At 44.1% G+C, this 12139-nt stretch overlaps 1 protein-coding gene across 1 annotated transcript in view; it reads left to right on the top strand.

Annotated features, from left to right (window-relative positions):
* The window catches only part of LOC141146729 (aldehyde oxidase-like), a 433392-nt gene that overhangs the window by 394540 nt on the left and 26713 nt on the right, over window positions 1-12139 (top strand). The gene's annotated exons all lie outside the window — the stretch shown is intronic.

Raw genomic sequence — 12139 nt, forward strand, 5'->3', positions numbered from 1 at the left:
ACTTTAACTTTGGCATATCGTTTTTTGTACTGCATGATTGACTTAAGGGACCATTTTTTTTTCTTCACATTTTAGGTATTTCTGTTAACAGAATAACATTTCAAATAACATTACACTATATAATTTAGCAGGCCTGTTTAGGCATGTTTGTAACTGGATTAACACAGCCTTCTAATATACTGATGTAGAGCTAGACAAACAATTGGCACTATCCCAATCACTCAAGGGAATCATAAAAACACCACTTGCCAAAAGATTTTTTTTTTTTTTTTTTATAATTGACACTTTATTAACTTTTTTCACAAATCGACAAAGTAACAATAAGTGACAAGTATATAGTAAGGTAATAGCACATCAGAATTATTGCAGAAATTTGTCAGATGAAACAGAAGTGGGACTATCTGAGAGTAGTCTATTGTTGCAAATTCCACATTAGCGAAGAGATGGTTTTGAAAATCCTGTTGATATAATCTCACTGCATGAAAAAAAATATTTTAATGAGAGATTATTGCATAGATGTAGCTAGGAAACCACTTTTTACACAGGAGCAGGCTCTCCAATGATGCCATTGAACTCCTTCCTAGTATTTCCCCAAGGACTCCAATCTATTTTTTTTTTCTACGAGTAGGGATTAAAGGAGTTAATTTCTAGCTTGTGTGATCAGCAACACAAACTAATAACATTTCACAAGTTTTGACAAACTTACTATATACCATCCCAACATCCCTTCAATATTAGAGAGTGAAACTGTTATGCCCCGTACACACGATCGGACATTCTGACAACAAAATCCTAGGATTTTTTCCGACGGATGTTGGCTCAAACTTGTTTTGCGTACACACGGTCGCACAAAGTTGTCGGAATTTCCGATCGCCAAGAACGCGGTGACGTCAACCACGTACGACGAGACTAGAAAAGGCCATTTCAGAACCAAGCGCGGCACCCTTTGGGCTCCTTTTGCTAATCTCGTGTTAGTAAAAGTTTGGTGAGAGACGATTCGCGCTTTTTCAGACTCGTGGCTTTCAGATCGTTTTCTGCGGTTCAGTTTGTGGTGGGTTTGTATCTGCTCTTCAGTGCGTGCAAGCAAGTTCCACGTGACTTATAGTCATTGTGTTCTTGTTCGTTTGTTACTGTTTTTCAGGTCGCTCTTCACAGGCCTTCAGTGCGTTCTGTTACTTCGTTCTGAGCAGCCGACCGTTTAGCCATGTTGCGTATACGTACTCCTCGTAGAGTTTGTGCTGTGCGGGGGCTTGGTGTTGGGGTCCTGACCTTGACACAAGTCCAGTCCATGAACAGGGTGGGGAGGAGTTCATGGACCAAGAATTGGTTGCTTCAGCGTGATCAGTTCTGTCATATGCCTTTGCTCCGTGAGATCCGTGAGAATAATCCTGATGATCTCAGGAACTTTCTCCGGATGACGGACCCCGTATTTCACCGTTTGTTAGCTTCGTTGACCCCCTATATCAGCAGGCAGGATACCTGCATGAGGCAAGCCATCACTCCGGAGCAGAGGCTCATCACTACCCTGCGGTACTTGGCGATGGGGAGAAGCCTGCAGGACTTGAAGTTCTCGACAGACATCTCCCCCCAGGCTCTGGGAATCATTATCCCAGAGACCTGTTCTGCCATCATTTAGGTCCTGCAGAAGGAGTATATGAAGGTAAGATTTTTATCCTTTAATATCACATTTTATTGTATATAATGTTTGCTAATGTATTGTATTTCTTTCCTCATTCCCTAATTACCATGATTGTAATATGCCGTGAATGTCCCCTGCATGCATGCTGGAATTTTATGGGGTTTTTTTGTCCTTCATACATATTTGCCTTCACTTACCTCCCCAGCATGCTCTCCTGCCCTATATTCACATCATGTAGTCACTTAACAATGTATTTTATCAGCTCCATAGTAGTGCTTTACCCCAAACACCCCCTAAAATGTTTAGAAATCTGATTTGTGCATTAAATTTAGGCAGAGTGCCAGAGGCTTTTTTTTGTGGTGTCCCCAAATCATTTTTAACCCTCCCTCCCCCCAACTGCTAAGTCAGCTGATCCCAATTCTCTATCTATCCTCAATCATCTATCTGCTGACTTTGCCAAACCCATACACACTATACCCACCTCTTTTATGGTCAGATTTATGGATGAATTCCCCAAAGCATGTAGTGCAAGGGCCTGCCTGTATACTTTCAAATGGTACTGTTTAAAGTTTTTGTATCCTATTATTATCTTGATAGGTAATAGCAGAATGTCCAAATGTGCTCAAATGTGTACAGTGTGTATTTATATCTTTGTATTATGACACTTCTTACCTGTCCAGTGGTCTGCCAATAGTGTAACTAAGGAGGGGCTGTTCCAAGTAATACCCATTATTTAGGCATTCATCTCTCAATGAAGTGGAGAGGGTTACCTGTCCAAGATCCCCCCCCCCCCATAATGTTAGAAATGACCCATGAGAGGGGGGAGGGGGAATCTGATAGGTGTACCTTATACTTTGTGTTTAAAAATTCCCATTAATAAATGTTATCTTGATGTTGGCCAAGAATGTTTGTGTCTAATCTGCTTTCCATGTTTTAATGTGCAAAAAGACAAATTTTTTTTGTTTCCTCCACAGTTTCCTTCCACGCCACAGGAATGGCAGACTGTGGCCTCCCACTTTGCCCAGCGGTGGGACTTTCCTAACTGCGGAGGGGTAATTGATGGGAAACACGTCCACATTAGGGATGAGCTTCGCATTCGAGTCGAACTCATGTTCGACTCGAACATTGGCTGTTCGCAAGTTCGCCGAACAGCGAACAATTTGGGGTGTTCGCGGCAAATTCGAATGCCACGGAACACCCTTTAAAAGTCTATGGGAGAAATCAAAAGTGCTAATTTTAAAGGCTTATATGCAAGTTGTCATAAAAAGTGTTTGGGGACCTGGGTCCTGCCCCAGGGGACATGGATCAATGCAAAAAAAAGTTTTAAAAACGGCTGTTTTTTCAGGAGCAGTGATTTTAATAATGCTTAAAGTCAAACAATAAAAGTGTAATATCCCTTTAAATTTCGTAGCTGGGGGGTGTCTATAGTATGCCTGTAAAGGGGCGCATGTTTCCCGTGTTTAGAACAGTCTGACAGCAAAATGACATTTGGAAGGAAAAAAGCCATTTAAAACTACTCGCGGCTATTGCATTGCCGGTCCGACAATACACATAGAAGTTCATTGATAAAAACGGCATGGGAATTCCCCACAGGGGAACCCCGAACCAAAATTTAAAAAAAAAATGACGTGGGGGTCCCCCTAAATTCCATAACAGGCCCTTCAGGTCTGGTATGGATATTAAGGTGAACCCCTGCCAAAATTTTTTAAAAAAATGACGTGGGGGTCCCCCTAAATTCCATACCAGACCCGAAAAGGGGAACCCCACGCCAAAAAAAAAAAAACGGCGTGGGTCCCCCCAAAAATCCATACCAGACCCTTATCCGAGCACGCAACCTTTCAGGCCGCAGGAAAAGAGGGGGGGACGAGAGAGAAGCCCCCACCCCCTCCTGAACCGTACCAGGCCACATGCCCTCAACATTGGGAGGGTGCTTTGGGGTAGCCCCCCAAAACACCTTGTCCCCATGTTGATGAGGACAAGGGCCTCATCCCCACAACCCTGGCCGGTGGTTGTGGGGGTCTGCGGGCGGGGGGCTTATCGGAATCTGGAAGCCCCCTTTAACAAGGGGACCCCCAGATCCCGCCCCCCCGTGTGAAATGGTAAGGGGGTACCTACCATTTCACTAAAAAACTGTCAAAAATGTTAAAAATGACAAGACTTCTTCTTCTTCTTCTTCTTCTTCTTCTTCTTCTTCTTCTTCTTCTTCTTCCTCCTTCTTCCTTCTTCCTTCTTCCTTCTTCCTTCTTCCTTCTTCCTTCTTCCTTCTTCCTTCTTCCTTCTTCCTTCTTCTTCTTTCCATGCTGGCATGGAGGGAGGCTCCCGCTGTGTGACGGCGTCTCCTCGTCTGACGGTTTTTATATAACGGGGGCGGGGCCACCCGGTGACCCCGCCCCCTCTGACGCATGGGACTTCCCTGTGACGTCACAGGGAAGTCCCGTCAAGTCACCGTGCGTCAGAGGGAGGCGGGGTCACCGGGTGGCCCCGCCCCCCATTATTTAAGAACCATCAGACAAGGAGACGCCGTCACACAGCGGGAGCCTCCCTCCATGCCAGCATGGATGCGGAGCGGCCCGGAGAAGAAAATGAAGAAGAGAAGAAAAGAAGAAGAAGAAGATGAAGAGGAGAAGAAGATGAAGAGAAGAGCGGGAGCCTCCCCCCATGCCATGGGTGCGGAGCGGCCCGAGGAGAAGAAGATAGAAGATGCCGCGGAGGAGATGCTGGACGAGAACGCCGGAGGAAGAGCCAGAAGAACCAGAAGATGAAGGAAGATAGAAGATAGAAGAAAGAAGAAGCATTTAAATAAAGGAATTGTCAAAAACTGTCTCGTCATTTTTAACATTTTTGACAGTTTTTTAGTGAAATAGTAGGCCCCCTTACCATTTCACACAGGGGGGGGCCGGGATCTGGGGGTCCCCTTGTTAAAGGGGGCTTCCAGATTCCGATAAGCCCCCCGCCCGCAGACCCCCACAACCACCGGCCAGGGTTGTGGGGATGAGGCCCTTGTCCTCATTAACATGGGGACAAGGTGTTTTGGGGGGCTAATGTTGAGGGCATGTGGCCTGGTACGGTTCAGGAGGGGGGGCGCTCTCTCGTCCCCCCCTCTTTTCCTTTTCATTTTTTTTTTAATTTTGGCCGGGGTTCCCCATAATATCCATACCAGACCTGAAGGGCCTGGTATGGAATTTACGTCATTTTTTTAAAAAAATTTTGGTTAGGGGTTCCCCTGTGGGGAATTCCCATGCCGTTTTTATCAATGAACTTCTATGTGTATTGTCGGACCGGCAATGCAATAGCCGCGAGTAGTTTTAAATGGCTTTTTTCCTTCCAAATGTCATTTTGCTGTCAGACTGTTCTAAACACAGGAAACATGTGCCCCTTTACAGGCATACTATAGACACCCCCCAGCTACGAAATTTAAAGGGATATTACACTTTTATTGTTTGACTTTAAGCATTATTAAAATCACTGCTCCTGAAAAAAACGGCCATTTTTAAAACTTTTTTTGCATTGATCCATGTCCCCTGGGGCAGGACCCAGGCCCCCAAACACTTTTTATGACAATAACTTGCATATAAGCCTTTAAAATTAGCACTTTTGATTATTCATGTTCGTGTCCCATAGACTTTAACGGTGTTCGCGTGTTCGAACGTGCGATGTTCTGGTGCGAACCGAACAGGGGGGTGTTCGGCTCATCCCTAGTCCACATCATCCCACCACCCAACTCGGGGTCATACTATTATAATTACAAGGAGTTCAATAGTATTGTGATGTTGGTGGTGGTGTCGGCTAATTACAAGTTCCTGTATGTGGACGTGGGGAAGAATGGCCGGATGTCCGATGGTGGAGTCATCGGACATCGGAGACGGAGTTTTACAGGCATCCCCAGAATGGCAGCTTGGACTTGCCACCTCCAGAAGAGAATGTGGAAGGACTCCCATTCGTCTTCGTTGAGGATGAAGCATTTGCGCTGGGGGACCATCTTATGCAGCCATTCCCAATGAGGACCCTCACCCCGGAACAGAGAGTTTATAATTACCGGCTGGCCAGAGCCAGAAGAGTGGTGGAGAACACATTTGGAATCATGGCCAGCCGGCTCCACCTATTTCTTACACCCATCTATATGGCGGAGTATAAACTGAATCATATAATCCTGGCGTGCTGTGTTCTACATAACTTTTTACGGCAACATTCTGCCAACTATGCTGGCTCAGTTGGGCCTGAGGCCAGAATTATAAATGAAACAAACCTGACGGCGCTTGAAAGTGGCCGTCCTGGCTTGCCCTCCCTGAGTGGCCGTGATGTCCGGCTAAGATACCTTGAGTTCTTTGTGGGTAGGGGGGCCATCAATATGCCAGACAATTTGTGAAACCTTGATCAAATTAAAAAATATTAAGCAAATCTTTGGTGACATTTACTGCTTGTGTTTATTTTAGCTGACCCTGACCGAAATGTGGTGAGTCCTGAAAATGGCGTGATTGTGTAACCTTATACAAAGCACTGTTGGGTGTTATTTACTAAAGGCAAATACACTTTGCACTACAAGTGCACTTGAAAATGCACTGAAACTGCACTTGTAGTGCAAAGTGGATTTGCCCTTAGGAAATAACACCCATTGTCACAGAAAGCAGCAATTACATCACCACAAAAGTGTTGTAGCGTTGAGACAATAATCCACAAATTCTTGATTAACAATCTTTTTAATACCTGCACAATCACAGGTGCATTTAGAAAAGGTTTTTAAAACAAACCAACATGTTTATTGTATAAAAATTTTTGGGGTGGCATTATCAAAAATAGAAATGTCCATTTAAGATAAAACAGGCATGTTTCAAAACAACAAGAAAGACACAAATCTTGAACTTACAAAGTTCACATATGGTAAAACTTGAAGGCAATATCAGACATGAGTATTTAGGAACTGTGTTTGATATTGCGTTCAGATGGGGTGAAGTCACCCCTGGAAAAGCCAAATTTTGAAGATGCACACCAATTTACGAATGTCAACATGTGCTAGCTGCCATCACGTGGGATCAAGGGACGTGTTTTGGGGGAGCAACCCCTTCCTCTCAGCTACTTTATTATTGAGGAAGGGGTTGCACCCCTAAAACGCGTCCATTGATCTCCCGTGATGGCAGATAGCACATGTGGACACACTGTGTGCATCCTCAAAATTTGGCTTTTCTAAAAATCGCTAAAACATTTTTAACATTGTAGCACACAAAAAAACAAAGGGATTTGGAGGGGTTTTAAACTCTCCCCAAAACATCAATGATGTTATTATTTTTTTGAATAACATCATTGATGTTTTTCTTGATGTTTTCCAAAGCTAAATTACACCCCATGATCTCCCCAATCAGGACCTGTGCACTTTCCGAGGTGAAATGCCCTGGATCCACAACATCACGATCACCTAAAAAGATAGAAAACCACAAAAAAACAGGTATTATAAATATGCCGGCATCCATCTCTTACCTGAGCCTGTGGTCGCAGACACTCACCTGTTGTGGTGCCAATTTCCACCACGTCTTCTTCCTCCTCCTGCTCTTCTTGGGTTGGGGGTATTTCCCCTTCTTCCTGAGGTGGGGGGTCTCTGGTCTCCTCGGATGAGGGGTGTCCTCCGAGTCTTTTCTCCCCTATGTAAAACAAAAATGGTATAATTAGCACACAGATATTTGATGGCCGAAATATAAAGATGAAACATTGCTTGGAAGTGGTGTACAATTGTCTATTTTTGCAGAGTTCCAAGATGTAGAATTTTTATTGTCCGTTGTCAAGCTTCAAGACTTTACCTGTTTTGTACAAGCTTCACAGATGGAGACCCCCCTATAGTATACACTGGAGCACCTGTGTGGGCCCCCTAATAAAAATGGTGTTCTGGTGTCCCACACTAGTCCTCAAGCGTCCAGATGTGAAAACAGCTGCTGAGTGTCCTCTCCTTACACAGAATCTAGTTTGCATTTCATTCTAGTAACAAACCTATCTACACAACCAAATATTTTTCATACAAGTAGGCCCTAAGAAATGTGGGCAGATGCATATGGCCTAAACAATGGTGTTTTATAGGCCGAAAGAAAAGTGTTTGATACGAACGAATAATGTGCCCATGAACATGAAAGTTGCCATTTTAAACTGTACAGCACTTAAGAAAAGCACATGGAGCAGCACGAACATAATAAAGACAAAAAGAATAGGAACACAGCACAACTACTTACTTTTTTGCAGCACTCTCCGGATCTTTCTGTACTGCTCGGGCTCTCTTAATTTCAGGTCCGACCACCGCTTCCTGAGCTGATCTTTCGATCGTCGTACCCTGAAATTCCGGTGCAGACTTTCTGATATTGGGGTTGGGGTAAGGTCCATACTTTCCATCATTGTCGGCCTTCTTCAGGATGTCGACCATCTCCAACATCTCACCAAAGGACATATTTGAGGCCTTAAATCGTCTCCTTCTGGATCGGGATGTTTCTGGATCCGGGCTTTCCTCTTCCTCCTCCTCGTTGCTATAATTAGCACGCACCTGCTCTGACTCCGCCATGTGCTCTTCACCCACTGCGCCGAACGAAAAGGGGCAGGGAATAGACTAGAAAGAACTTCAGGGGCGGGCGGTGTTACACGCATGCGCAGTGTGTATAAAGCGTAACACGCGTGCGTAGTACGTACGATCTGTGAGCGGGGGAAGGAGTATCGGAGGCGCCGATCGTGATAACGAAGGTAAGAGCCAAACTTGGGCCTATACTGCTTCTAGATTGAGGCCTATATTGTAACTAGATTAGGAGAGTTTTGCCTGACATTAGGGTTTGTCTTGTGTTGTGTCTTGCAGTGAAAATGGATATCTTGAAAGATACCGACTTTATGGCAATCTTCATAGATATGTTCAGGGAGCTGCCTTGTCTTTGGGAGATAAACCACCCACATTATAAGAACCAAACAAAGAGGAAGGCAGCACTGGATCAATTGCTGGAATTTGTGAAGACGGTGATCCCCACAGCAGACATGACCTATTTGAAGATCCTAATTGGTGGCCTGAGGAGCACTTATCTAAGGGAGCACAAGAAGGTCCAGGATTCCCAGAGATCCGGAGCAGCAGATGACATCTATGTCCCCAGGATGTGGTACTATGACAGGCTGCATTTTCTGGCAGGCCAGACTGAACCCAGGTCATCACTCTCCAGTCTTTCTTCCCCCCCCAGCTGAGGCTTCTGACGCCCATCCTGGGCCTTCCAGGCAGCAACATGTGGAGGAGCCCAGCTTGAGCCAGGTATAGCATTCCTCTAAATAGTTCAGGTTGTCCAATCAATGATGTTAACTAGATGTTAGTTTGGAGTACTAATTTATGATTGTGATTGATGATGCAGAAACTAAAACCATGTCCCTTTTTCATACACAGGGAGGTCTCAGCCAGAAGGTGGCCGGGCCGAGCAGGCTGCCTGATATCCAGGTCCCTCCCCTACACCCGCAAAGAGAAAGTGGCAGGAAGAGGAGTACCCTGGAGGAGGCTGCCATAGACCTCTTTTGGAAGGCTACAGAGGCCCTGACAGCCCCCCACACTGTGGAGGAGGACTTTGCTGGCATAATTGCCTGTAAAATGCAGCGGATGGAGGAGGGCCAACAACTCATGTGTGAGTCATTAATTTTGGAAGCTTTCAATAAGGGGTTGAGGGGCCAAATAACATCTGCTACCCACATTTGTGACCTCACACATGGTCCTCCTCCTCCTCCTCCAGGTCCTTCTACTTCTCCTTCTCCTCCTCATCCTCCAGGTCCTACTAGTCCTCCTCCTCCTCCAGGTCCTACTCCTCCTCCTGCCACATCTCCAACAGCAGAGCCACAGCCGGGAAGGAAGCGTGGAAAGAAGACCAGAAAGTGATGACCTGGGTTCAGTCTGGTCTGACAAAAGATGCAGCCTCTTGTGGTACCACAGCCTGGGGACATAGATATCATCTGCTACTTTCCGGATCTCTGGGACTTCTGGACCAGACTGCACTCCCTTACATATGGACTCCTCAGGCCACCAATTTTGATGTTAAAGAATTGATGTCTGCCCTGGGGGTCCAAGGCTTCGCCAATTTCTGCTGTTTCTCCAGCGTTGCCTCCCTCTTTCTTTGGTTCTGAGCCCTTAATAAAGGATTTTTGGTTTCAATTATACTCTCCTATGTGTGTTTTCCTTCAAAAAGGACAGTTTGTTTGTGAGGATTCAGGTACATTTCTAAAGTACAATGTGAAATTAACAAGGGACACCAACACCAAACAACCTCCTTGAGATTAAATAATATAATATATCAATGGTGTTGTGGTAACTTGACACACAAAACACACACAAAAATATTCTGGAGTAAAACTAAAAATAAAATAAAACAAAGATCAGCCTTAAAAAAATACAAACCTAAAAATAAAAATAAAAATCTGCCTTTAAAAAAAAAAAAAAACACAAAAATACTTTTGTCAGATGTGACAAATCAAAATATATTAAGGGAATCCCGATAAATAATAAAGAAAGAAGTTTGTGAGAAGTCTGTGTGAATATGAGCAGCAAAACTACTTCATTCTTCTCACATTATAAAGAAGAAGAGAGTGCGCTGTATTAAATCATTTTTAACATTGCACCGTGACGAAAGTGTTGTATCCATTGCGAACGCTAAGTTTACCAGACCGAGCTGTTCCGTCTCAGAATTTCTTCTGAGCATGCGTGGCACTTTGTGCGTCGGAACAGGCCACACACGGTCGGAATTGACGCAATCGGATTTTGTTGTCGGAAAATTTTATAGCCTGCTCTCAAACTTTGTGTGTCGGAAAATCCGATGGAAAATGTCCAATGGAGCCCACACATGGTTGGAATTTCCGACAATACGCTCCTATTGGACATTTTCCATCGGAAAATCCGACCGTGTGTACGGGGCATTATGAGCAAAGTAACTGGTCACCCTATAACATTTTCCCTACAAATCTCACAAGCTAAAATTCTCTCACCATCCTCAGAAAGAAGATCTCTCTCATGTATAAAGTCAACTCGGAGAACTCAAAAGACAAAACTCACAATTTTGTTTCACTTCTATTAAACAAGTCTAATGACTCTCAAAAATCTATAACCTACCCCACCAGAAGGGAGGTCCACAATGTAAATTTTTACAAGTAAGAACATCTCTGTATTTTGGGCATAAAGGCATATAGAAATCGAATGGTGGGAAAATGGTTACAATCTGCACCCCGTAGACTGAAAAAAGTCAAATTATTTTTACATTAGGACATGCCCTTAGATCAGTGATAGTGAACCTTGGCACCCCATGTGTTTTGAATTTCATGTCGTTCCAAAACATCTGGAGTGCCAAGGTTCGCTATCAATGCCTTAGATAAATTAGATACCTAGGCGAAAAGGACACATACACAAAAAATTTCTTTTAGACCTGGAGCAAGTTTTTCATAGCCAAGTCTTCACCCAAACAACTTGTGCACACTGAGCGTTTAGCCCCTGTGCGTCAAATCCCAGAGTTTTTGTGCTCCTGGGAGGCACATATGCAGCATCCAGCCCTGCTGCCTGCAGCATATCTGTCTTTGACCCAAAGTGAATAAAGCTATCCTTTATTGACACAAAATAAAAGACATGGGAGTTCCAATACTATTCAATTCTTATAGGGCAGTCCACATAGCCCAGCCGCCCTTCCTCCATGTGCACAAAGAAACCCCAATTTTAATTCTCAGACATGGTGGACTGTGACCCTATTGCCATATATTAATTACCTTGACTAGGGCAAAATATGCGGTTGGCAGGGTTGGCCCCATCTTTAAGCCATTATCTCAAAGTATGAGATTCCATAAAAATTATTTTGAGGCTTTATCTAACTCCACCTACCATTGTTAAGTCTTGTGACATGCCCCCTATTTGCACAAGGGGGTGATGTCCCAAGTAGTTTTAAGTGGTGGATTAGCAATGGATTCACTGCTTTTGCTCATTGCTTTTGATAGTCTTAAAATATATCCACAAGTATAAAATGTTTGTCAAATTCACCAGAGGACCCAGTGCACAAAGCACTTAGTTACATAGTTACATAGTAGGCGAGGCTGAAAAAAGACACAAGTCCAACCTATGTGTGTGATTATATGTCAATATTACATTGTATATCCCTGTATGTTGTGGTCATTCAGGTGCCTAATAGTTTTTTTTAATTAATCAATGCTCCCCGCTGAAACCACTGCCTGTGGAAGGGAATTCCACATCCTAAATGCCCTAATTCCCCATACACACGGTCGGATTTTCTGACAGAAAATGTTCGAAGGGAGCTTGTTGTCAGAAATTCCGACTGTGTGTAGGCTCCATCTAACATTTTCCATCCGAATTTCCGCCACACAAAATTTGAGATCTGGATCTCAAATTTTCCAACAAAATCCGTTCTCGTAAATTCCGATCATGTGTACACAATTCCAACGCACAAAGTTCCACGCATGCTCTCAATCAAGTATGAGACGGAAGCGCTCGTTCTGGTAAAACTAGCGTTTGTAATGGAG

The sequence above is a fragment of the Aquarana catesbeiana genome, linkage group LG06 (genome assembly GCF_042186555.1).
Source record: "Aquarana catesbeiana isolate 2022-GZ linkage group LG06, ASM4218655v1, whole genome shotgun sequence".
Lineage (NCBI taxonomy): Eukaryota > Metazoa > Chordata > Amphibia > Anura > Ranidae > Aquarana > Aquarana catesbeiana.